This window comes from Panthera uncia, chromosome X, assembly GCF_023721935.1.
Source record: "Panthera uncia isolate 11264 chromosome X, Puncia_PCG_1.0, whole genome shotgun sequence".
Lineage (NCBI taxonomy): Eukaryota > Metazoa > Chordata > Mammalia > Carnivora > Felidae > Panthera > Panthera uncia.
Window position 1 is genome coordinate 111,850,497 of NC_064817.1, and position 26,732 is coordinate 111,877,228.

The following is a 26,732-nucleotide window of genomic DNA, read 5'->3' on the forward strand; positions in this document are numbered from 1 at the left end:
GATGCTGTTCTAAATAAGAAGTCAAGACCTTACTGAAAAAGTGATATTTGAGGAAACAAAACTAGAAAGTTGAGGGAAAAAAATCATGTGGACGTTCGAGGCAATACATGAATAAACAAGTGCAGAGGTCTTGAGGCAGGACTGTGCTCGCTGTACGGAAAGAACTATGAGGGGTTTACATGGACTTAGAGAAGAGCACAAAAGAGACACAAGAGTAGAGTAGGAGACACAGCAGTAGAGGTAGTAGAGTGCAGATCATATAGAAAGTGCTTTGAGTAATCTAGAAAGCCCTTGCTGGTTTGGAGTGAAGGAATGATGTATTTTATTGTATTTTTTAAGTTTATTTATTTTGAGAGAGAGCGAGAGAGAGCAGGGGAAGGGCAGACAGAGAAGGAGAGAGAGAATCCCAAGCAGGCCTCATGCTGTCCACACAGAGTCCGACGCAAGACTCGATCTCACAAACCATGAGATCAGGACCTGAGCTGAAATCAAGAGTTGAATGCTTCACCAACGGAGCCACCCAGGCACCCCTAGGAGTATTTTTAAAAGATCATTCTGAAGCCTGTGGGCAGGATAAACTGTAGACAGGTAGGAGTGGTGGCAAATTCGTCGATTAGGAGTCTACTCCAATAACCCAAGTGAGAGATGATGATGGTTTGGGCTAGAGGTTGTACTAGTAAAGATAGCGGGAAGTAGCCGAGTTCTGAAAGTATTTTGAAGGAGAGCCTGAAGAATGTGCTGATTAATTGGATTTGGGGTATGATAAAAGGAAATGAGTCAAGCATAATAATAATAATAATAATAGTAATAGATAATGCATGTTGTACTTATTCTGCATGCAACACTACTGAAGTTTTTTGTAGATATTAACTCATTTAGTTCTCAGCAAAGATGAGGAAACAGTTTCTGGCACATGTAGTACTCAGTATTTACTGACTGGGGCATAGAGAGGACAAGTAACTTGCCAATGCTCTGTAGCTAGTAAGTAGTAGACCCAGAACTCAAACACAGACAGTGTGGCTGCAAGGACCATGATTTTAACGACTGCACCATGGCCGCATGGTTCCAAAGCATTTGTTTGGACTAACTGGAAGGGGGGAAGACAGGAAATACAAATGTGGGAGTCAATAATGTACTGGGGCAGAAGGAAACCCCCTAAAGACTGAGTATACATGGGGAAGATAAGAGGCCTAAGACTGAACAGCAGGAGCCTCCACCATTGGCAGTTCTGGAAGATAAGGAGGAACCAACAAGAGACTACTGAGGAACATCCCAAGAGGTAGGAGAAAAACCAAGAGAGTGTGTCCCGAAAGGCAAGTGAAGAATATACTTCAAAGACACATGGGTGATCAACTAGGTCAAATGATGCTGGTACATCAAGGAAGCTGAGATCTGTGAATTGAACAGTAGATTTAGCAACCTTGAAAAGAGCAGTTTCCATCGAGTGGGAAGTGAGTTCTAAAAGAGAAATGGAAGATAAGAATTGGGGACAGTGAGTATAGAAAGCTCTTTCCAGGAACCCTTCTGTTAGAGATGCAAGAGAAAAGGTACAGTGGTTTCAATAGAGGGTTTTTTGGCTGTTTGTTTTTCCCTTTAAGATAGAAGAAATGCATCTTTGCTGATGGGAATGATCCATTAAAGCAGAACAAAGTTGATGGTGTAGTAGACGATGAGGATAATTTTTAGTCTCAAGTCCCTGGATATATCGGAGGGGCTGGGATCTAATGTATGCAAGCACAGAGAACTTGCTTAGAACTGTGGTTCTCATAAGTAGCCGTACTTCTCCATGCTTCCATTTTGGAAATGTTATGATGTCATGTTTTACTTTCTAGATGGTCATGCCTTAACATTTACATATTGAAATACATTTTTAAAATAAATTCCATTTAAAAAGATCTCCTTTATTTTATGTTGAATGCATTATATTGAGTTTTTTGAAATTATGTATATAAGTAGTTTATGAATTTTATTTCAGAGTAATAAGGAGAGCCACCCTAGGTCAATTAAATCAGGCTCTCTGGGCCTGAGGCAATAGCATAGGTATTTTTTTAATGGTCCCAAGGTAGATTCTAATATGCAGCCAAGATCCTGTAACTCACAGCAAACATCAGAGACAGATAATATTGTTGTTGTTGTCGTGGTGGTGGTGGGGGTGGTGGTGGTGATGATGATGATACATATAGGAAAACCAGAGTTCGAAGTGGTTAGGTAGCTTGTCCAAGGTACAACTGGTAAATGATAGAGCCTGGGAGTGAGTCCGGGCAGTCTGACTCCAGAACCCAGTATTATACTCCATGTCACTGATTTTGCTGTTCCCAGAACTCAAAAAGTACTTTTATGCCTCTGTGCCCTTGCACATGCTCTTTCATTTGCTTGGATTCCCTTACATTTCTTTTTTTCTGTACCTGTCCAGGTCCTTTTATTTTTAACATTTAGAATTGTATTATGTTGATATGTATTTCTCCATATCAACATATTCGGTATCTGTCTATTTCTCGGGCTGTAGAGTCAGGGATATTTGGGTTTGAATCCTGACTCTGTCACTTCCTAGCTATGTGACCTTGGGAGGTGACTTAGCCTTTCTAAACTTCAGTTTGTTCAGCTTTGAAGTGGGGACAACAATAATATTTAATATACTCTAGAGTTGAGAAATTTGGAGCCAGAGAACTGATAGGCTATCAAGTAAAGTCTCAGTTTGAATGTAGCAATGGCTTTTGTTTATGCCTCAGAAAGAGCTTACATCCAAGCATGAGTCATTCAAGATCACTTGGAAAACAAGAAGAGCCAAGATTGAGTGAAACTTTAGTCCCTCTAAACCATGGTATATGACTCTACCACCACCCAAACCCCAATTAATCTCAAGGAAGAAAATTAGGAGGGATGTTTACAAGGCTCTAAGGTCAATTGCTATTCACTGAGATAGTAGTCACGCTATCTAAAATCCTGAGAAAAAAAACCACAGGAGCTAATCCAAGCCAAAGGGACTGAACCGAGTGCTCAGTCTTTCTATCCTTCCAGTATATGATTATATTTAGAAGCCATGTATTTCCTTATTTTCCTCCTACTGGCTCAGGATTGATTGATTCATTGATTGTAGTGTTAAGTTTTTATTTAAATTCCAGTTGGTTGGGGCGCCTGGGTGGCTTGGTCGGTTAGGCGTCCGACTTCGGCTCAGGTCATGATCTCACGGTCCGTGAGTTCGAGCCCCGCGTCGGGCTCTGTGCTGACAGCTCAGAGCCTGGAGCCTGCTTCAGATTCTGTGTCTCCCTCTCTCTCTGCCCCTCCCCTGTTCATGCTCTGTCTCTCTCTGTCTCAAAAATAAATAAACGTTAAAAAAAATAAATTCCAGTTGGTTAACATACAGTATAACGTTAGTTTCAGGAGTAGAATTGAGTGATTCATCACTTACATGCAATACCCAGTGCTCATCCCAACAAGTGCCCTCCTTAATCCTCCACCCATTTAGCCCATCCCCCACCCACTTCCCTTCCAGCAACCCCCAGTTTGTTGTCTAAAGTTAAGAGTCACTTTTATGGTTCGCCTCTGTCTTTTTTCATTTGTTTTGCTCATTTGTTTTGTTTCTTGAATTCCATATATGAGCGAAATACTATTTTCCTTTCTTTGTTTTTTCAAGTGGGCCAGCAAGTGACTTAAGATGACCAGACCAAACTTGACCTTGGTAGAAAACATATTGGACTGGGCTCCCATGCTGCATCTGCCACTAACCGTGTGATCTCAAAGATAGTATTTGCCTTTTATGAGTTTCATTTGTCTCCTTTGTAAAATGAAGAGATTTCATTAGATGATCTCTCAATTACCATATTTTATAATTTTACAATGGCCTAAAATGCTAAGTTTTCATGTGACTGGTAAGATCATAGCACCTTGGGGTTAAACCAGAACCCCTCCTGTATTTAAAGGTACTCACGGAAAGGGCAAGCCCTCTCTCAGGAATGCATTTTATTTCTGTACACCCCTCACAACAGTCAGAATGCCTCAGAATAATAATACCTGCAAATCGCTTAGTGCTTTGCCACGTACAAGAATTCATTTGCTATTTATGGAAACCCTGTGAGAAAGATAGTGCAGGTATAATCATACACATTTTGTGGAGGAGCACAGTAAAGCTCAGAGAGGAGCAAGACCCTTGTTCAAGGTAACAGAGTTGGAAAAAAAAAAAAAAGAAAGAAACGAAAGACAAATCCAGGTTTTGTAATGATCGGTCTTCCCTGAAGAAATCCCCCTAGGTCAGCCCTGGACCCCTTTGTTTCTTTAAAAATAATTGCAATGCCGGATGCTTTGAAGGGATGCTAGACCATGGTCTGGGATCCAGGAGAAAAAAGGATGATGGTATTTGCATAAGCTCAGCAGTCTGCGTTGCCTGTGGCCACTGAGAAAGCAGAAGTGATGCTGAGAGGCACAAGGAAAGCTCTGCTCCAACTCATTTGCTCTTTCCCCTCTGCAGGGTGTCAGAAGACCCAAAAGTTCCCACCTGGGGAAGATTTTGCCCCTGGGGACACTGTCAGTATCTGGAGACATTTTTGTGTTGTTATAACTGGGGGGGGGTGCTGATATTAACAGACAGAGGCCTGGGTTGTTGCTAACTCTGTTACATCGCACGCTTTAACCCCCGACAACTAAGAATTATCTGGCCCTAAATGTCAGTGGTGCTGAGAATGGAAACCCTGGTGGAGGCTGAACCTTCCCGGACTTACCTTACGCTGCGGTACGGTGGTAGGACAGATGGCCTTGGGGCTTATGGGACACACAGAAATCTGAGTGGGGAAACTGAGGACACTGGTCTGAGGTTAAAGGCCAAGAGAGTCAGAAGGCAACCTGCCTAAGGAGCATTAAGCAGAATCCTCTCTCTTACATTTCTGCCAGGGAAAGAGAGCGTGCCAAAACCTGTTACAATAGTGGCCGATAAGAAGCTGCTGCTAGGGGAAAAAATGTAACATATATAATAAGGGGCATACCTTAAAAACAAAAGGAAGCCCCAGAAATAGAGCTGTTACCAAGTTCTCTCCTCTTGTGGCATCTTCAAGCTCTCTAAGCTCTTCCTCCCCAGAGAAAACTTAATGGCATCCGCCTTAGAGTTACCTGTCCCTTCTCTCTTTAACTCTTGCCTGTTTGTTTCTTCCTCCCCCTCTAAGAACATGGAATTGGTGCTAGCCACGTTAGGCCTCCAAAGTGAAGTGAGTGTTAATGCCCCTCATCACTTATCTACCCTCATGGCTCCTGGAAGCTGAGGGACCAGCCATGTTCTTGTGGTGGTGGGCAAGTGCCATGGCCGACCTAGAATGAAGCAGGAAGCCAACTGGGAAGTCTGCCCACTAGACCCTGGCCTGAGCTGGAGGATACAGTCACACTAACTCTAGGATCAAACTCACTTGGCTACATGGGAAAACTGGTGTCAAATCTTAACTATTGGTGAAGAAATCAGAGTCCTCCATGATGTACAAAATGTATTCTACATGGATGATTACCTAAAAGAGGCAGGGTTAGTCATCTGCTAAATGATTCCCCAAAAATAACACTGAGACTTAGACATAAATACTTTTTTTGGTAAATCCTTGGGAAGGCTAATACATTAAACCCTGCCAGTCATTTATACATTAAACCCTGCCAGTCATTTATATACCTACATATGACTGGTTTTATCGGCTCAACAGGAAAGCACATTGGATTTGCTTTTTGTCACTAAAGTCATGTTTTGATAGAATTGATTTAAGAGCTGTTGGTGACAAGGAAAGATAACTAGTGGTCATATGACTTAGAGGTCCAAGACTGTAATTATGGTAGCAAAATGGAATTGTCGGACAAGCTAGGCTTCTGGCTTCTGGTGAATCAGGAAGTCAAAAGGCAGACGGCCTGCTGGGCCGTGTGCCTACTGTCTCTGCTGGCCTGACCCAGGTGGAACAATCAGTCTGGCCATAGGATAATTGACTATTCCAGGAAAAAAGCAAAAATAATGTGACTAAAATAAATAATGTTATAGTCCTGAGGTCATCTCCATTCCTCCCTTATAGAAATGGCAACGAAGGACCATTTTGAAGACAATGAGACAATTAATCTGCTAAAATAAAAATTCCAACCCCACCTTCACTCCAGAAACAGAGAAACAAAAAAATAAAGGGCCTAACAAACTAAGCAATACATAACAAACAAGAAAGACCTTTTGCAGGCTAACGTATTCAGCTCTTTGTGCCATTCAGATAGTTCCAAATGACTGATTTTGGCACATTTCCCCCATTACACTGATTCTGCTTTTTGTCAGACTGGCCACTTGTTTTAAGGAAATGAGGGTACTGGGCACACAGGGTGTGCTAGACCAAATCATAAAGGCTGCAAAGATTGGTGATAATGACAATTCAAATGTGGTTCATGTTACCTTTACATGGGTTTACTATGGAGTCTGTTAAGGGGCAAAGCATAAGACTTACAAAAAGCCAGGCCTGCAAGTCAGTGGCCTAGGAACTCTGGTGAATTCCTGTATCTCACAAGAGCATACTTGAGCGTGGTGGTCATGGCAGCCATGACGTGAAGAATCAGACAGAGTTTGATTCTTCATTTCTTACAGGCCGCCAAGACCACCATGCCATCTAGACTGTCACGTCAACTGCTTTTTATAGTGATTAAGCTTTTGGCTGGCAGGCATAGAGAGAGGAACACTTCAGCATTCGGGGGGTCTATGCAATTAACTATGTATGGAAGTTCTTATTGAGTCCATTACAGACTCATTTGTTTTGTTACTTTCGGTGCCAGAAGGCCTACTCAACAGTTCAGCGTGCCTGCCCTGGTCATAGCCGACTACAGTGAATAACAGAAGAAAGCTCACAGGCACCACCTCTTGAATAATTCAACAATAGCCAGAGTTTCCTGAGCACTGCCTATGAGCCAGGCACTGTGCTCATCACTTTAAATGTATGAGCGCATTTAATCCTCACTCTACCCAAAGTCCAACTCTCTTAGTGCCTGGGTCTGCCTGGAGTTGGGGCATGTGCCAGCAGAATGGTCAGTTAATAATTCTGTCTGACTAGGCATGAACTTGTCTTGAAATTGGGACAGTTCATTAGAGAGCCATGAGGTTAAGACGGCAGCACCAAAGGGTCACCTGCAGTGTAGCCCTTACTTTCTACCCTCCCATCAGGTGGTCCTTCAAGGGCCAAACCTTGGAAATTATAAAACCATTTAGGAAAGAAGGTGGACTTCTCAGAGGAGCACAATAAATATTTGCTGAATATTGGAATAGATAGTACACTTGCCTTCATCTTATCTGGAACACTTTCCCTCTCCAACTATCCTTCATTGAGAGTTGCCTGGGTGTATGCAGAGAAAGCTCATAATTTCATGAATCACCTCCCCTGACTGTTTTCATTGCCTAACGTTAGGAATCCTTGCTCTAAAGACGTGGTTATCAACTGAGGACAAATTTGCCGCCCCCAGGACATTTTTGATCGCAGCACTGGGCAGGGGAAGGGACTTTGCCACTGGTACCTAATGAACAGAAGCCATGAATGATGCCGAACTTCTTATAATGCAGAGGATAGCTCCCCACAACAAAGAATTATTAGGCCAGAATGTCAGTAGTGCCAAGGTTGAGAAACTCTGCTGTAGACTTTGAACAGCTTCTCAATCATGGAGAGTCCTTCGTCTCACTTATACAGCGTTATAGTTTCACGGTTCAGAACTATGGATGTTTACCCGGCATGCCTAGTGATTCTGATGCAGGGTTCCCTGAAACAAACTTTGGGAAACACTGCGCTAGGTTTCTAGTTTTCATGTTTGCTCGCCTAGGATACATATGTGGGTTCCCCTGCTTAGAGAGCTCTGATCTATCCTGTAATGATCTAGCCTGTAACTGCCCAACTCATTTTATTGCGTATTGTAAAGCTCATCAGAAAGAGATGAAATCTCCCACATTTTCAAAAAAATTTGTATTACCTATTAATGTAATGAATAGGATATTGCGAACAAGCTGTGCTGTCTTCTAAGACGATGGGTGTGTTTTTACCGGTGACAATATAGTGTTTGAATACACTAGGCTGATACTGTTTCCCAGCGTTAGATAGGCAAGCATCGTTTTGCACTTAGGAGACCATATGTCAAAGACAGATCGTTAGCTATCATGACAAAATGGAAATGGTGTGTTATCTGTTGAGCATTAAAAGTGATGAGCACTACAGGGGGTTTCTGATGAAATGAGGAGTCCTTGAATAATTTTGAACATTGTTCACTCATTGTTTCTTCTCTCTCCCTCCCTCCCTCCCTCCTTGTCTTTTCCCACATCTAGCTGAAAAACCTATGCTTTCATTTTCCATTAAATTCAGGCTGCTTAAGAAGTTCACACTGCATTCTCAGTACTAATGGATATATAATTGTGGTGCAAGGAAGACAAGGGGTAAACAGGCCTTACGGCGATTTGTCCTTTCTTACTGCTAAGAGTTCTCTGGGCTATACCCAGCCTGAATTAAAATCAGATGCTGCCATGGGAATCAAAAGGAAGTGAAACAAAAACACAGTTTCCTGACATACCTACCAGTACGCATCACAGTAGAAAGAGACCTGCTTTGAAATCAGACAAACCTAGGGGCCCCTGAGTGGCTCACAGTCAGTTGAGCGTCCGACTTGGGCTCAGTTCATGATCTCACATGATCTCTCTCCTTCCCTCTTTCTCTGCCCCTCCCGCCACTCATGCACACGCTCTCTTGCTCGCTCTCTCTCAAAAATAAATAAACGTTAAAAACAATAAAAACAGGGGCGCCTGATTGGCTTAGTCGGTTAAGCATCCGACTTTAGCTCAGGTCATGATCTCACGGTTCGTGGGTTCAAGCCCCGCATCCGACTCTGTGCTGACAGCTCAGAGCCTGGAGCCTGCTTCGCATTCTGTGTCTCCCTCTGTCTCTGCCCCTACCTCACTCATGCTCTGTCTCTCTCTGTCTCTCTCTCAAAAATAAATAAAGTGTAAAAAAGAAAAAAGAAATCAGACAAACTTTGGTTACAATACTGGACCTCCATTAATTATCTGAGAAGTCTGGAGCAGAAAACCTCAGAGAGCCCCAGTTTTCATATCTGTACTACCATAACAATCTACTTCCTAGGCTTATTGTAAAGGTTAGATAATGCACCATATGTGAAATCCCTAGCACATAATAAGTGCATGCACATTGTAGCTACAAAATAAAATTTATTAATTTATTCTCAACCAAATTATCTTCACTTAGACTCTAATCCATAAGTTTAAAATATATTTCCATAGACTGTCCTTTTCTTCCTTAAGACTTCATGACTTACTTAGTATTACTATTATTATTTCACTATCATTTTTATTATTTTAATTTATCAGCTCATAATTCTCTGGAGAAGTGTTGACCAGAAACTACACAATCCTGACATTTCAGAAAGAATAGCTGTGGGGTGAGCTACTCATTTACAAAGGTCATTGCATCACACAAGAAGAGTAAATTGCTATATTCAACTGGAATTTTTCTTTTTTGGGTATTGGAACATAAATAAAACATCGAATTTAAATTGTTGAGCAAAAGAAGTCAAACACAAAAGCATACCTTCTGTATGATTCCATTCGTGTAAAATGTAAAAACAGGCAAAATGAATATAAGCTGTTAGAAGTCAGGAAAATGGTAACCCTGGGTGGAGGGTGAGGGGAGGTTAATGAGTGATATTCAATTCTTGATTATGGTGCCGGTAACACAGGGTGCAATCAGTTTGTGAAAATTAATCAAGATAATGCTCATCGTGTGTTAACTTTTCTGTATGTATGTTATATTGAATATCAGGTTAAAAACCTGATTATGGCAAGAAAGTAATATGCGTTCTTTTTAGAAGCATTTGAAAAAATATAGACAAAGAACTAAAAATCACCTATAGCTCTACCACCCAAATATAGCCAGTGCTAACATTTTATTTTATTTTATTATTTTGTTATCTTGTTTTTAAACAAAACGACAGTCATGGTGGAACTTTGGAACTACTTTGTTCCATATGTGGAACTTTGTATCTACTTTGGGCAATTTACATTATTTTTTGATAACTTCCCCATGCCATGAAATATTCTTTGAAAATATGGTTTATAATAACTGCATAGAATTCGATTATATGAATATGACTTATCTTATTTGACCAGTCTCATCCGCATGGCATTTAGATTGTTGCCATGTTTTGGGGCTTATAGATAATGCTATTATTAGCAATATCATGCATAAATCTTTGTGCATAGCTGATTATCTCCTTATAATAAGTTACCATAAGTGAAATTACTAAATCAAGCTCTTAAAAAATATTACCAGTTGCTATCTAAAAAGATTCTGTGAACCTATACTCTCAATGGCAGTAGTCAAAAGTACCACTGTCTCTGCATCATTACCATCGCAAGCTAATAGAGTTGATATTAACACTTTACTGTGAGCCAGTCACTATACATGTTTTTTTCTCATTTATTACTCACAATAAGTCTATGAGGCAGGGACTCTTGTCCTTATTTACAGATGTGGAGGCTGAAGGCTCAGCAAACAACTTTCTCAGCAAGCAGTTAACAGACCTTCAGCCTTTTTCATTACAGAGCGCAAGATTTTCACTCTCACACCCCTACATTCATTTTGTGTTGGTGTTTTAAAAATTGTCATTTTGGTGGACAAAATATGGCAATACGTTGTTTTTTTTTTTTTTTTAATTTAACTCAGTCAGGAGGTTTCTTTTTTTTTTTCTTTTTAACGTTTTTATTTATTTTTGAGACAGAGAGAGACAGGGCATGAACAGGGGAGGGGCAGAGAGAGAGGGAGACACAGAATCGGAAGCAGGCTCCAGGCTCTGAGCCATCAGCCCAGAGCCCGACGCAGGGCTCGAACTCACGGACCGCGAGATCGTGACCCGAGCTGAAGTCGGATGCTCAACCGACTGAGCCACCCAGGCGGCCCAAGACGATTTCTTTTGTATTGTTGGTGGGAATGCAAGCTGGTGCAGCCACTCTGGAAAACAGTATGGAGGTTCCTCAAAAAACTAAAAATAGAAGTACCTTGTGACCCAGTAATTGCACTACTAGGTATTTATCCACGGGATACAGGTGTGCTGTTTTGAAGGGGCACAGGCACCCCCATGTTTATAGCAGCACTATCGACAATAGCCAAAGTATGGAAGGGGCCCAAATGTCCATCGATGGATGAATTCCAATCGACTGGAATGAAAAGACCCTTTCTCTTGCTATGGCCTTTCAGTTCCTCCAGAGTTATTTCCTGACAAAGCTTAATACCAAGCCAACGTGCAAAGGAGGGATATTTTTTTTTTAAACGTTTATTTATTTTTGAGACAGAGAGAGACAGAGCATGAACAGGGGAGGGGCAGAGAGAGAGGGAGTCACAGAATCTGAAACAGGCTCCAGGCTCTGAGCTGTCAGCCCAGAGCCCACGCGGGGCTCAAACTCACGGACCGCGAGATTGTGACCTGAGCCGAAGTCGGACGCTTAACCGACTGAGCCACCCAGGCGCCCCATGGCAATACGTTTTTATTTGTACCTTTGACTATTAGTAGGCTTTCTTTTTTCTTTCAATGGTCAGTGATTCTTTTCACTTCCTCTCTTGTCAATAGCCTCGTCATGAGCTTTAATTTCTAGTGGCTTGTCGATCTTTTTTCAGTGATTTTTAAAAATGTATAAGAACGACATATACATATGGTAAAAATGGCGAACAGTACGAAATTAGTCTCTATCCCCAAACAGAACTCTATCCTCACCGTGAAATGAAATGGGGTCACGAATGTCAAGGGGTTTTAAGATGGAGCCAGGAGGCCATTAAGGAGATGGCCTTATTCGCATCCTACCGGTGGGACCATGAACTTTTGAACTGGTCCAAAGCGCAAATCTTCCGAGGTCTCAGCCCAAACACCTGCAACTTGCTACAGTAAGAGACTGTGCTTAGTGACAGCCTTAGCAACCAATTATATTCGGTCCAGATTAGCTTTTTGCCTCCAACACCAATCAAAAATTCTTTGTAAACAACATATACAAGCATTCCCTTTTTGCCTGAAAAACCCCTGACTTTTGCTCCCTAGTGGGACGCTATTTGGGTTTCTATCCAAATCTTTGTACCCCACATTGCAGTCCTTTGATCCCAAATAAATGCTCTTGCTTAGTTATTGCCTCCTGGCGATTTTAGGTTGACATGGACCATCTAAATTTTACAATTACCAACAGTTTACTGTGTACCCTTGCAGAAACTTTCCATGCTCATACATCACACACACACACACACACACACACACACACACACACACACACTTTTTTTTTTATACCTCTATTAGTTTTCTAGGGCTGTCATAACAAAATACTACAGAGTGAGTGGCATAAAATATAAACCTTTATTTTCTCACATTTCTGGGAGCTAGAAGTTCAGCTCAAAGTGCTAACTGGGTTGGTTTCTTCTGAGGCCTCACTCCTGGGCATGTAGATTACCACCTTCTGACTATAAGTTCCCATGCACTTCTCTCTGTGTGCTGTCTGTAACCTAATCTCTTGTTATAAAGACAATAATCATATTTGATTAGGACCCACCCAAATGACCTCATTTTACTTTAATTGCCCCTTTAAAGATACTGTCTCCAAATACAGTCATATTCTCAGGTACTGGGGGGTTAGAACTTCAACATATGAACTTTGAGGGGACACAATTTAGCCCATACCAAAGGGAAAATACTATGTACAGTATAGCATCTTGATTCTTAAACTTAATTCAGTTCGAGATCAACCCATCTTAGCACATGAAGATCTACTGTATTAATTTAAATGGAGGCATTTTACTTCATCTTGCAGGTATAATGGAAATCAGTTAGCCAATTTGCCATAGGTGGATGTTTGGGTGATATCTGTGTATTTGAGGTCATAAATAATGCCACTGTGAACATCACTGTAGGTATATCTTTCTGTACATCTGTGAATATATCTGAGTATAACTTTAAAGCAGAATAATTTTTGGGGTGCCTGGGTGGCTCAGTTGGTTAGGCATCCGACTCTTGGCTTAGGCTCAGGTCATGATCTCACGGTTCATGGGTTTGAGCCCTATGTCGGGCTCTGCACTGATGGCATGGAACCTGCTTGGGATTCTGTCTCCCTCTCCCTCTGCTCCTCCCCCACTTGATCTCTCTCTGAAAATAAAAAATTGAACATTTAAAACAAATAAAAGTAGAACCATTTGATAAAAGATTATATTCACTTAAAGTTTGGATGGAACTTGCCAAATTATCTATTATACCAAAAATGAAACAGAAGTCCTAATTTCTCACACCCTTGACAACACTGGATGTTTGAAACTTTTATATTTGATATTTGATAGGTAGAATATGACATCTTATTAGATTGAAATTAATTTCATACGTTTATAACTATTAGAATCTCTTTATTAAATGTTTTGTATGTCATCCTAAGATATTTTCTATTATGGTCTTTTCATTTGCTTATTTTATTTTTAAGAGCTCTTTATATATATTAAGGAAATTGGCCATTTGTCATATGTGTTGCATGGGTGTTTTGTAGTTTGTCTTTTATTTTTTTATTGCATATTTTTGTGAACAGAAATTTAAATACACAATGTGTAGTGTGTATGTATCTGTGTATGCACAATGCGTAGTGTGTGTGTCTGTATATACACATACATACTTTTTATTTATTTATTTATTTATTTATTTATTTTTAATATGAAATTTATTGTCAAATTGGTTTCCTCACAACACCCAGTGCTCATCCCAACAGGTGCCCTCCTCGATACCCATCACCAACCCTCCCTGCCCTCCCACCCCCCCCATAAACCCTCAATTTGTTCTCAGTTTTTCAGAGTCTCTTATGTTTTGGCTCCCTCCCTCTCTAACCTTTTTTTTTTTCCTTCCCCTCTCCCATGGTCTTCTGTTAAGTTTCTCAGGATCCACACAAGAGTGAAAACATATGGTATCTGTCTTTCTCTGTATGACTTACTTCACTTTGCATAACACTCTCCAGTTCCATCCATATTGCTACAAAAGGCCATATTTCATTCTTTCTCATTGCCACATCGTATTCCATTGTGTATATAAACCACAATTTCTTTATCCATTCATCAGTTGATGGACATTTAGGCTCTTTCCATAATTTGGCTATTGTTGAAAGCGCTGCTATAAAGTTTGGGGTGCAAGTGCCCCTATGCATCAGCAGTCCTGTATCCCCTGGGTAAATTCCTAGCAGTGCTTTTGCTGGGTCATAGGGTAGATCTATTTTTAATATTTTGAGGAACCTCCACACTGTTTTCCAGAGCGGCTGCACCAGTCTGCGTTCCCACCAACAGTGCAAGAGGGTTCCCGTTTCTCCACATCCTCACCAGGATCTGTTTTTTCCTGATTTATTCATTTTAGCCACTCTGACTGGCGTGAGGTGGTATCTGAGTGTGGTTTTGATTTCATACATACTTTTTATATAGAACTAGTTGCTCGCACTGCCAGCACACCACTGCCCAAGAACCTTTGGGCCATTGCAGTGTGGATTTTATCCATTGTGAGGAGGGAGGGCACTGAGGGGATTTTCAGAAGAGGAAACAGCAGGACATAACTTGTGATTTAGTGGAATCTAACAGGGTCACTGCAGCTTTCGTACTGAGAAGAGACTATAGGATGGAGGTATACAGGCCAGTTAGGAGGCTCCCGGCAATGATTCAAGAAATAGATGCTGATGGTTAGGACCAGGGTGGTAGGAGGGAAGATAGTGAGAAATTGTCAGATTCTGGATATGTGTTGAAGTTAGAATCCACAGGGCTGCTGGATTAAATGTATATTTTGAAATTAGGAGTGAATTCAGGGGTGACTCTAAGGTTTGGGGCCTGAGCAACAAAATAAGGGGTGTTGCCATTTGCTGAGACAGGGCAGACTATGGGAGGAAGTTTGGAGGAGATTTCAGAAGCTGTTTTGCATCCCTGTATTTTAAGATCACCACCTCCAAGTGCTGATGTGAGGTATTTGGATATAAAAGTGTGCAGCTCAATTCACATTTTTGGATATAAATCTGTGAGGCATCAGCATATAGATATCTAAAATCATGTGACTGGAGGGGCGCCTGGGTGGGTTAGTCAGTTAAGCGTCTGACTCTGGCTCAGGTCATGATCTCACTGTTTGTGAGTTCGAGCTCCACATTGGGCTCTGTGTTGACAGCTCAGAGCCTGGAGCCTGCTTCTGATTCTGTGTCTCCCTCTCTCTCTGCCCCTCCCCCACTCATACTCTGTCTCTACCTCTCTCAAAAATAAATAAACATTAAAAAAATTTTTTTCATTAAAAAAATAAGATCATGTCACCATATGAGTGAAAGTAGACAGACTAGCAAAATCCTAGAAGGACTGAAATCTGGTATATTCCAATATTTAGAGGTCAAAATATGAGGAAAAACAAGCAAAGGAGAATGGCGAAAATTGGCTAAACATATAGAGAAAACAAAATGAGTGTGATTTCCTAGAAGTCAAATAAGGACAGTACTTCAGAATCAGAAGTGATCAGCTGTGTCAAATCCTGCTGATGGGTCAAAGAAGACGAAGTCAGAAGCGATCCCTGGATTTAGCGATGTGAACGTCATTTGGCAATCTAGGGTAAGAGCAGCTTCAGTGGAGTGCTGGGGTAAAAAGCTTATATGAATAGTTCCAGAAAAAAGAAGAGGAGATAAATTTCAGATAAGGAATGTAGAGAGCCGTTTCAAGGAGCTTTGCTATGAAGGGAAAGATAAAATGGGGCAGTAGTTGAAGAGTAAAATGGGGTAAAGAGAGCTTTTTTTATACTGCGAGCAATATTGAAATGTTTATATGCTGAAGGCAATGGTCTACGAGGTGGAGAGGGCTTGAAGATGCAGAGGAGAGAGGGGAAATTGCTCCAGTGGGCAAAAAAAGTTGGAACCTAGTGCACAAATCGGGGAGGATTGGGACTTAAGACCATGAACGGTCAACCATAGCAACAAGAAAGAAAGTGAGATACATGACCGCGGGTACAGGTAGGTGTGTAGATGAACAAGTGGGAGCTTTGGGAAATTCTAATTTTAATTGCTTATATATTTTGCAGTGTGTGAGCAAAAGCTAGGAGGTGTTACAAGTTTGAGGGAAGAAGGGAAAGTATGAAATGGTCCTTTAGGAGAGTGGGAAAGAACAAACTAGGGGGATAAATATGGATGCTAATTTCCAGTGGTGAATTCTGAATTCCAAGGGTGAATGCCCAGGCTACTGTGACAAAATCCCATAGACTAGGTGGCCTAACCAACATTTTTTTAAATATAATTTATTGTCAGATTGGTTTCCATACAACATCCAGTGCTCATCCCAACAAGTGCCCTCTGGCTTAACCAACATTTATTTCTCACAGTTTTGGAGGCTGGGAAGTCTGAGATCAGGGTGCCAGCACAGTTATGTTCTGTTGACAGCTCTTTCCCTGGCTTGCAGATGTCACCTTTTTGCTGGATCTTCACGTGGCAGAGAAATAGAGAGCTAGCTCTCCAGTCTCTTCTTATAAAGACACTCATCCAGGGCGCCGGGTGGCTCAGTTGGTTAAGCGTCTGACTTTGGCTCAGGTCATGATCTCACAGTTTGTGGGTTCGAGTCCCGCATCGGGCTCTGTTCTGACAGCTCAGAGCCTGAAGCCTGCTTCGGATTCTGTGTCTCCCTCTCTCTGCCCCTCCCCAGCTCATGTACGTGCATGCACGTGTGCTCTCTCTCTCTCTCTCTCTCAAAATAAATAAACATTGAAAAAAATTTTTAAAGACACTCATCCGGTCATGAAAACCCCACCTTCAGGTCCCTATCGAAACCTAATAACTTTCTAAGGTCCTACCCCCCCAAATACCAACACATTGAAAGTCGGGACTTCAACATATGAATGGGGGGAGCACATTCAGTCTATAACAGATGTTTTTCAAGCAATTCCTATCAATATGTCCCAAATTAAAATACAACTACCCTTCACCTGTATTTCTATTCCTTACTAAGTGGTAACTAACATTTACTGAACCAGGCACTGTGCTAAACCCTTTATCATCATCATCTTATTCAGTCTTCACCGTAACCCTATTTGTTGGCTATAACTGCTTTCCACGTTTTGCAGATGAGGAAACTGAGGCTAGGAGATATATTTTTTTATGAGTTTACAAAACTATTAAATGGCAAAACCATTATTCAAATCCAACTCTGTCTATCTCCAGGGCCATAGTTTTTAACTACATGGAGAGCCTTATGGGACATTGTAAGGACTGGATTTTCCTTAGCATGAGATGTATATTTTAAACCACAATACAACTCAGTAGTTCAAGGAAGAATTCAAGAAGTGGCAGGTAGAATAATGACCCCCTGCAGATGCCTAGGTCTTAATCCCTGTAATCCATCAATATGTTACATTACAAGGCAAAGAGGAATTGAGGTTCATATAGAATGAAGATTGCTAATCAGCAGATCGGGAGATTATCTGGGTCAGCCCAATGTAATCAAAAGGATCCTTAAAAGTGAAAAAACTGAGGAAGAATAAAAGAGATGCAGAGAGGTACTAGTGTGAGAGGCCTTGATCCAAAATTGCTGGCATCGAAAATGGAGAAATGGGGCCATAGGACAAAGGAATGTGGGTGGCCTTTAGAAGGTGGAAAAGCCAAAGAAATGGATTCTGTCCTTGAGCCTCCAAAAGGAATGCAGCCTTGTATACCTTGATTTTAGACATCCATTTAGGACTTCTGAACTTCAGAATTTTAAGATACTAAATTTCTGTTATTTTAAGACACTCAGTTTGTGGTAATTTGTTACAGCAGCAATAGGAAACTGATACAATTCTAGAAAGGATTTAAGCTTCTCACTCAGTTAATATCTTCAGACAGGGTATTGTTTTCTATCTTCATTTTTATTTAATTCAGCACATCATTATTTTTCAACTGGATATTTGCAGTATTATCTTTGACGGTTTTCTTGCCTTTCTCATACAAGCCATCATCCACATTTGTGCAACATAACTCATCATTCTAAAATGCCCAAAATTACACTGTGAAGCATATTCAATTAGAAGGGATCGAGCCTTGGATCGAGCCATGGAAATGGAGGAAGAAATCATTTCTTTCTTATTTCTGTGTATGATTCGTTTTGTTTGTCTTGTTTAAGCCATTTGTTTCTCTTGAACTTCCCCTCATTATTGTTTCCAGACGGATAGTTTATTTTGTTTAGAAACACAGCGGTACAGAGCACAGGAAGGTGGATGGTCATCCCATTTGGCAGTCATGTGGGTACCTCTCTAGCTCTTGTTCTCTCTTGACACAAGGCCGTGGCAGCGCAAGTGGGAGATTAGTTTTCATACTCCCCGTTAAGAAACTATTAATAAGCAGCTGCTGGTGCCTACTTGGAAGTAAAACTGCATTTGATACCCTTTGGAAGCTTTTTACTCTAGTTGGGAAAGTGCAATGAAGGAACAATGATTATTCTCTTGTTATTTCAAAACACAAGCAGAGGCAAACAAACATTTACCCCAACTGATTCCTAGGTTCTAGTGTTCTATATTTGAATTGTTCATTTGTCATTATAGAATGAAGACTAGAATTCTAAATTCAAAGGGTGAATTCTATCTTTAATCCTCATTGCAGGTATGGCCTCAAAACAAGCTACTATACCCAGCAGATTTCAGTTTGCTCATGTAGAAAAATGAAAGTAGAAAGGCAATTAATTTGAGTCAGGTGCTGGCTACACACATACATACACTCTCTCATCTAATCTCCAGGAAAAAGCAAAGGCATTTTAGCCCACAGATTTGCCTTTTCACTCTTCTATCTAAAAGCCAAAAGCATCGTGATATCTTATAGGCTGAAATATAAACTCTGGGTAACTGTGGACCTTAGTTATGATTCTTGGAGGCAGTATCCATTTCTCCCAAAGGACATCAAAAAACCTGGTTTCTAGTAACTAGTGTGCTACTTATAAGCTGTGTGACTCTGGGCAAACCATGTACTCCCTCTAGGCCTCAGTTTTTTCCCCTCCATAAAATAAGAAGATTGGATTATTTCTACAATCATTTCCCTTTGCTAATCTATGCCAGGAGTTGGCAATCATTTTCTGCAAAGGGCCAGATAGCAACTAGGTTTTGCAGGGCACGATTTCCCTGTCACAACTATTCAACTCTGCCTTTACAACACAAAAACAGCTGTAGACAATATGTAAATGAACAGGCATGACTGCATTCCAATAAAACTCTTTTTACAGAACAGATGATGGCTTGGTTTTGGCCCAGGGGACTTAGTCTGCTGACCCCTGGTCTATGCAGCAATAAAGGATTTTGTGTTAACTCTTCCCTTTCCTGTTTGAACCAATATATCAAGAACTATATTTGACACATGCCTAAAGACGTGTCTCTAGTGAGGCAGTTTATTTATGTGCTTCAGTTTTTCTAAAATCTGGATAAAGCTGAGAATTTAGAGAAACATGGGCCAGGTTTTGGTTGCAGTTTATTAAGAACAGCACTGACTTACATCAACATGATAGAAACAGCGAGAATCTTAAATGAATTAAAGTTATATAACAATTAATATAGGTATGAAATGTTATTCTTGTCTCTTTGTTCCACTTTTAATGTATCTTATATGAATTAATTGTATATGCACTCATACCAATGCAGCTAATTTATTGACATGCATCAAAATGTACTTTGGATTACTTTTTAAGTTATCCGAAACATTGCTTTATGGGGGCGCCTGGGTGGCTCAGTTGGTGAAGCGTCAGAGTCTTGATCTTGGCTTAAGTCATGATCTCATGGTCCATGAGATCAAGCCTCACCTCGGGCTCTGCACTGGCCCTGTGAAACCTGCTTAGGATTCTTTGTCTTCCTCTCTGTCCGCCCCTCCCTTGCACGCACACTCTCTCTCTCTCTCAAAATAAATAAATAAACATTAAAAAAACATTGCTTTTTTCAAATGCACAATGAGACTAATTGCCTACAAGACAATATTTTGCCAACTATGGCAGGGAGAGGGGTATGAAAGGTTCTCATGAATTTCTGCAGAGAGTAGATGGCCAGACAGCCTGTTAGATATATTTGATTAGATTCCACAACTGAAAAGTAGAGGAAGTGAAAACTGGAAGGTGTCCTGGAAATCACTGTCAAGCTCAGCATTGGAACTAAGAGTTAACATTGTGTCTGTGTACTGTTAGCTTTCCATATGGATGACCTGGCCAGCTCTGCCAATGGACCTTTCTTTCTTTTTTGGGGGGTGGGGGTGGGGTGGGGGTGTTGTTTAATTCTTAGTGCCTAAGATGGGTCTGATACCAGTGTGTTACCAAAGCTATTCATCACAGTAAGAAGTTCTTCTGAAAGCAAGAGGAAGTTCTTTGGGCACACTGATAAATTTCCCCAAAGCAAGTTTGCAGTGTGGGCTTCTAAATCAGCAAGTTTGATGTTTGTGTGTTCTCTTTATTTTATATTCTCATTATTTCTTTCTGCTCAGCAATGCCTTCAACTTCACTTGTTCAGGGATTTCAGTCATAGAAAATATTCAGAGGGCATGGGCAGATGGTGAATTCACCGGGGAGTTTCTGCAATTCTCTGATTCATTCCATCAGTCTAGAATTATACGGAAACAATCCCAGGATAAGCTTAAGCATATTCTGCCTCGAAGAAAGACAGAAACAACAAAATGATTAAAAAATAAATTTGAGTAGCCCTCCGTTTTCCTGGTAGAATACTTCTAATTAGATTTTGGCTGAACTCTGCCAGTTCCTCACCCCTGATAGCATTTTTCAATTCTATATTGCATTTTTATCAGTGTCATTTTGGTTGTAATGACATTTCTCATGATTCTTTTGATCTGATCAGCCTTTCATGAATTTTAGAAATAAATGTGTATTTATTGTATAAGCTTTAGCTTTTTCACGTGCTTACTTTTGACCTGATCCACTTCTGTTATTTTGCAAATTAGAAACAAAATTTATCATGATACAAAAAGATGTACACATAGGTGTAAATATATGTGTGTGTGTGTGTGTTTATATCTGTATTCAGTCTTCTGTTTCCGTAGATCTGTGTCAATTCCTGTGGTTTTCAGTGAAGTGCGGTTTTGGTCCCTATGGCGCAATTGGCAACGTCTGAACATATTTTTGATTGTCGCAATCTGGGGGATGAGGGAATGGGTAGGGAGAGTGGAAAGTCCTCCTGGCCTTTAATGGCTAGAAGCCAGAAATGCTACAACAATTCTGCAGTGCACAGGTCAGCTTTCCCACCTGCACCCAGGAAAGGGAATCACCGCACCCAATTTGTCAATAATGCCAAGGTTGAGAAATTCTGGTCTTATTTAAAAGCATGTAGAGATGTCTGCATGCAATTCAAGCAATTCTATATGAAGTCACAGATCTTTGACATACCATGGATCTTTATGGTGCATATAGGAAGGGCTCACGGGAAAGCTCTAGAAACTTTTTTCTAATGATATAGAATGAATTCTTGTACTAAGAACATTATAAAATGGGAAATCTTGCAATGCACACAAATTAACCTATTTATCTTGGAAAATGACCCAGAAGCTTTGGTTAAGAATATGTATTTATCTTTGTAGTTACCTTTATAGTTTTATCTGCCTGGGGCCCTTTTTTCTATGAATTTCCCTCCCCTCCCCTATCCCTTTATCTCCTCTATCCGAGTAATAGAGGAGCTGCCATTTTAATTCAGGGTGAGCCTGGTCCCCGAAAATTTGGGGAGAGCATCTACACACACTCTTTGTCTCTTTGTCTCCCTCTCTGGCTGTGGCCATTAAACTGGTAACATGCACCAGAGATTTCTATAGCTGTACTTCTGATGATAGGAGTTGAAAAAGCATTGGAGGCCTAGAGGGAGACAGACAAAGAGAAGGAGAGAGTGCTGAATGAATTTTGCCATGCATTATGAATATATTCTCTACCCTGGCACTTTTCAAGAATAGGAAATAAAGAGTAAAGTTGCTTTTTGAATATTTCAGATGATAGACTGTTGGTGTTTTTGAATGAGACATCCTGTGGAAATAGTCTTTAATGAGGCCAAGACTTCTTAAGTCATACATTTATGTATGTGCCCGTGTAAGCACACACAGCTGCACACACTTTTACACAGATAAGGTCATACCATGTGTCCTATTTTGTTTCTTACTCTTCCACTCATCAATGTATTGTGGATCCCTTTTCATGCCCATCCCATGAATGGGATTCATTCATGCCCATGTTCAACGTTGGTCAACGTTTAGGTTGATTCTTACCAAATGGCCCCTATTAAAAACAGTGCTGCAGGAATCATGCTTGTGCAATACACCTTAATGCATTTTCTTTTTTGCTGTCATGTTAGAAGGTATTAATCGAAGATCTACAGAGCTGAAGAATATTTAATTTAAAAAAATTTTAGGCACATAACTAATTATACTTCCAAAAAGGCAGGAATAAATTGCTCTCTCACCGTCACTGCCCCTGATACGCCCACATCCTTTCCTGACTGTGGGTTTCCTTGTGTTCTCTCATCTTTGTTAATATTTTTCTTTATGATCAACCTAAAGAAGGGAAATATTTTATTTTATTTTATTTTTTTTAATTTTTTTTTTCAACGTTTTTTATTTATTTTTGGGACAGAGAGAGACAGAGCATGAACGGGGGAGGGTCAGAGAGAGAGGGAGACACAGAATCGGAAACAGGCTCCAGGCTCCGAGCCATCAGCCCAGAGCCTGACGCGGGGCTCGAACTCACGGACCGCGAGATCGTGACCTGGCTGAAGTCGGACACTTAACCGACTGCGCCACCCAGGCGCCCCAAGAAGGGAAATATTTTAATTTATATTTTGGATAACTAGTGAAGGTGAGCATCTTGTCATTTTTAATAATCATTTTTTGTTCTTATTTTTCAGTTGACTTTTCTTGTTCCTTGCTATTTTTAAATAATGTTGCTCATCTTTTCAGTTTTGATTTATACAAGCTCTGTGAATATTAAGGAAATTAGTCTGTTAAATGTATTACAAATACTTCCTCCCAGATTGTCTTTTAACTTTCATTATGGTATTTTTAGCTAAAAAGCTATACATTTTTATATGATCATACTTACCAAATTTTTGTGGCTTCTATGTACCAGTGAGGCTTAGAAAGTTGTCTCCCACATCAAGATCACAAAAAGCATTTATAAATATCTTTTTTCTACAGTGGTTTGATTTTTAACATTTAAATATTGGATCTATCTGGAATTTATCTGAGGGCTTTGGAGTGAGGAAGTAATCAAGCTTAGCAGCTAGTGCTTAGGGTCTATGATAAGAAAGACTTGTATCTGGGACACCTGGGTGGCTCAGTGGATTAAGCGTCTGACTTCAGCTCAGGTCATGATCTCCCGGTTGGGTTCGTGGTTCATGGGTTCGAGCCCCACATCAGGCTCTGTGCTGACAGTTCAGAGCCTGAAGCTTGCCTCAGATTCTATGTCTTCCTCTCTCTCTGCCCCTCCCCTGCTCGCTCTCTCTCTCTCTCTCTCTCTCTCAAAAATAAATAAACATTAAAAAAATTAAAAATAGAAAAAAAAGACTTATATCTGGCCTCTACAACCTAATAGCCAAGTAACCTTGAGAAAATCACTTAACCTCTTAAAGTCTGTTTCTTCCTCTGTAAAAAGGGAGGGAACATACTCCCTGACTCATAAGCGTGTGGTGAAAATGAAAGAATCCATTCAAAAAATTCAGAACAAAACTTGGTACATAGTAAGTACATAATTAATATTAGCTGGACTTAGTCTAATTACTATTGCTATTCTCGGGAGATAATCCATTTCCCCCAAATGATTTATTGATTAGTCCATCTTTTCCCCAAAGATTTAAAATGCTGCTTGTATTATATTCCTAATTATGGTATATGATTATATACATATATATATGTGTATATATATATATATATATATATGTATGTATATATGTCTAAGTGCTCTATTTTACTGCATCGTTCTGTCTATATATTTCCATTGCATAAGCACCTCATACTTTCAAAATAATTTTATAATAGTAAGCATTCTGCTCCTGTTCCTGGCATTAATTTTGACATTTTAAATTTTTTATGATTAAACATGGAGCTTTTAATTTGACTCATATATTTAATTTGTTAAGAGAGCACAATGAATGCTAAATGCCTTCCAAAAAGCCAGAACAACTTGTGCTTGCAATATTATTCATGAATGTGCCCACTCCTACACCCTTCCTAACAGCAAGTCTCTTCATAGTCTTCCCTCTTTGGTAATACGTTTTTGTTGTTGTTAGGCATCTGAAGGGTGAAAAATATCTTATTTTAATCAGCATTTTATGATACAGGGAGAACTGATATCTTTAAATTACTGCCTTTTCTATGTTTCTCTACTTTTATTCAGGTCTTTTCCTTTTCATTTCCCTCAGTAAAGTCTTCTATGGTAGCTTTACTCATTTAGTCCTTTTGCATTGCTTGTTAAATGTATTCCTTGATATTTTATTTTCATTTTATTTTTGACTACTTATGTAAATGGGTCTTTCCCATTACATTTTAATTTGGTTTTGGTTGGTATAAATAGAAGATATAATCAGTGTATATTAATTTTGCATTTATCTTCATGTCAAATATGTGAAATTTGACTTTTTTCTCTTATCTAAATGCATAATCTAGCACTTTTAAAACAACTTTATATAATAGTGGTGAAACCAGCATCTTAATTTTGTTCCTGGAATTAAATTTAGTCTCCCTCAATTTTTTGTACAATAAAATACAAGGCTTTTAATTTGGGTCATACATTATACTTTTATGGAAGCATTCATGTTTTAATGAAGGTTTAATTTTATGCATTCCTTTATTGGCATCTACAGGATATCCATATTTTTTCCTCTTTTTGACTTATTAATATGATAAATCATATTTATGCAATTCCTATGAGATTCCTGTTACTGAACTCTGCATTCCTAGAATGCCTCCCACTTCATCATTATGTATTATTCTGTTGATCTGCTGTTGGATTATATTAGCAAATATTTCATTTGAGATGTTTGCATCAATACTTGTAAATGGATATTTTTCATTAGTTCTCTTCTCATTTGCTATCTTCATCAGGTTCATGTTGGGTATTAGTATTAAACAGACACATAAAAAGAGGCTCAACATTACTCATCACCAGGGAAATACAAATCAAAACCACAATGAGATACCACCTCACACCTGTCAGAATGTCTAAAATTAACAACACAAGAAACAACAGGTGTTGGGGAGGATATGGAGAATGGGGAACTCTCTTACACTGTCGGTGGGAATGCAGACTGTTTCAACCACTCTGGAAAATGGTATGGAGGTTCCTCAAAAAATTAAACATAGAACTACCCTATGACCCAGCAATTGCACTACTAGGTATTTACTGAAAGGATAAAAAAAATGGTGATTCAAAGGGGCATGTGCACCCCAATGTTTATAGCAAAGCCATCAACAATAGCCAAAGTATGGAAAGAGCCCAAATGTCCATCGACCGATGAATGGATGAAGAAGGTGTGGTATATGTATACAATGGAATATTACTCAGCTATCAAAAAGAATGAAATCTTGCCATTTGCAATGACATGGATGGAGCTAGAATGTATTATGATACGTGAAATAAGTCAGTCAGAGAAAGACAAATACCATATGATTTCACTCATATGTGGAGTTTAAGAAATAAAACATGAACATATGGGAAGGGGAGGGGAAAGAGAAGAGAGGGAAACAAACCGCCCGAGACTTAATGATAGAGAACAAACTATGGGTTGATGGAGGGAGATGGGTAGGTGGGTGATGGGTATTAAGGAGGACACTTGTTGTGATGAGCACTGGGTGTTGGATTTAAATGATAAATCATTGAATTCTACTCCTGAAACAATATTAACCTGTATGCTAACTAACTAGAATTTAAATAAAAATTTGAAGGAAAAAAATGTTGTCACGAGTCTGTTATATACACTTGACAATAAGGAAAAAACCAAACAAACAAAACAAGATAATTAAAAAGTTAAACAATAGGTGGGAAATGGGGCTAAATAAAATAACTAAGGTACACAGAGGGTAACATGTTATTTCCTTCCTCTCTAGATAGATAGATAGATAGATAGATGCATAATATAGATGCATATATATAAAATGCATAGATGTTATAGGGTGTTAAAAATCGAAATTCAACAAAGTAAATTTGAAGATCTAATTGGTTTTATGAAGCAATGAATCGGGCAGCACCCCATCTAACAAGTAGAAAATGGGAGATTCTTACAGAAAGGTGGAGCAAGAAAGTTATTAGCAAAAGAGAAGTATTGTTTCAGGCGAGGTTGCTTTCCTTTAGGGGGAAGAGCGGGGGGTCTCACCATGAAGATTACGTCATCGTCCTTTGGGGGATGAAGAGGACCAAGGCGGCAGAATCGTTGGTGCCCATCAGAAAATTCTTGACTACAGGGACTACATTTCTGAGGAAGGCCGAAACTGCACTTAGATTCTTTAGTAAGCCCTGGTGTGGGGACGTCGACTAAGCAATGCCATTTTGGGCCTGCGGTTTTCTTTTCAAGAAGGGATACGCATTCTAAAAGAGTGATCTCTGTCGCCAGAGAGAGAAATGGATTTAAAATCTGGCCCTGCTACTTTTTCTTTGTTTTGCCATTTATAAGATGGGCCTAATAATACGATTAATCAAACAAGCCTCTTCAGAAGACATCATAAAATAATAAAGGCAAAACAGCACATGCCTTCCAAAGGCACTGAATAAATG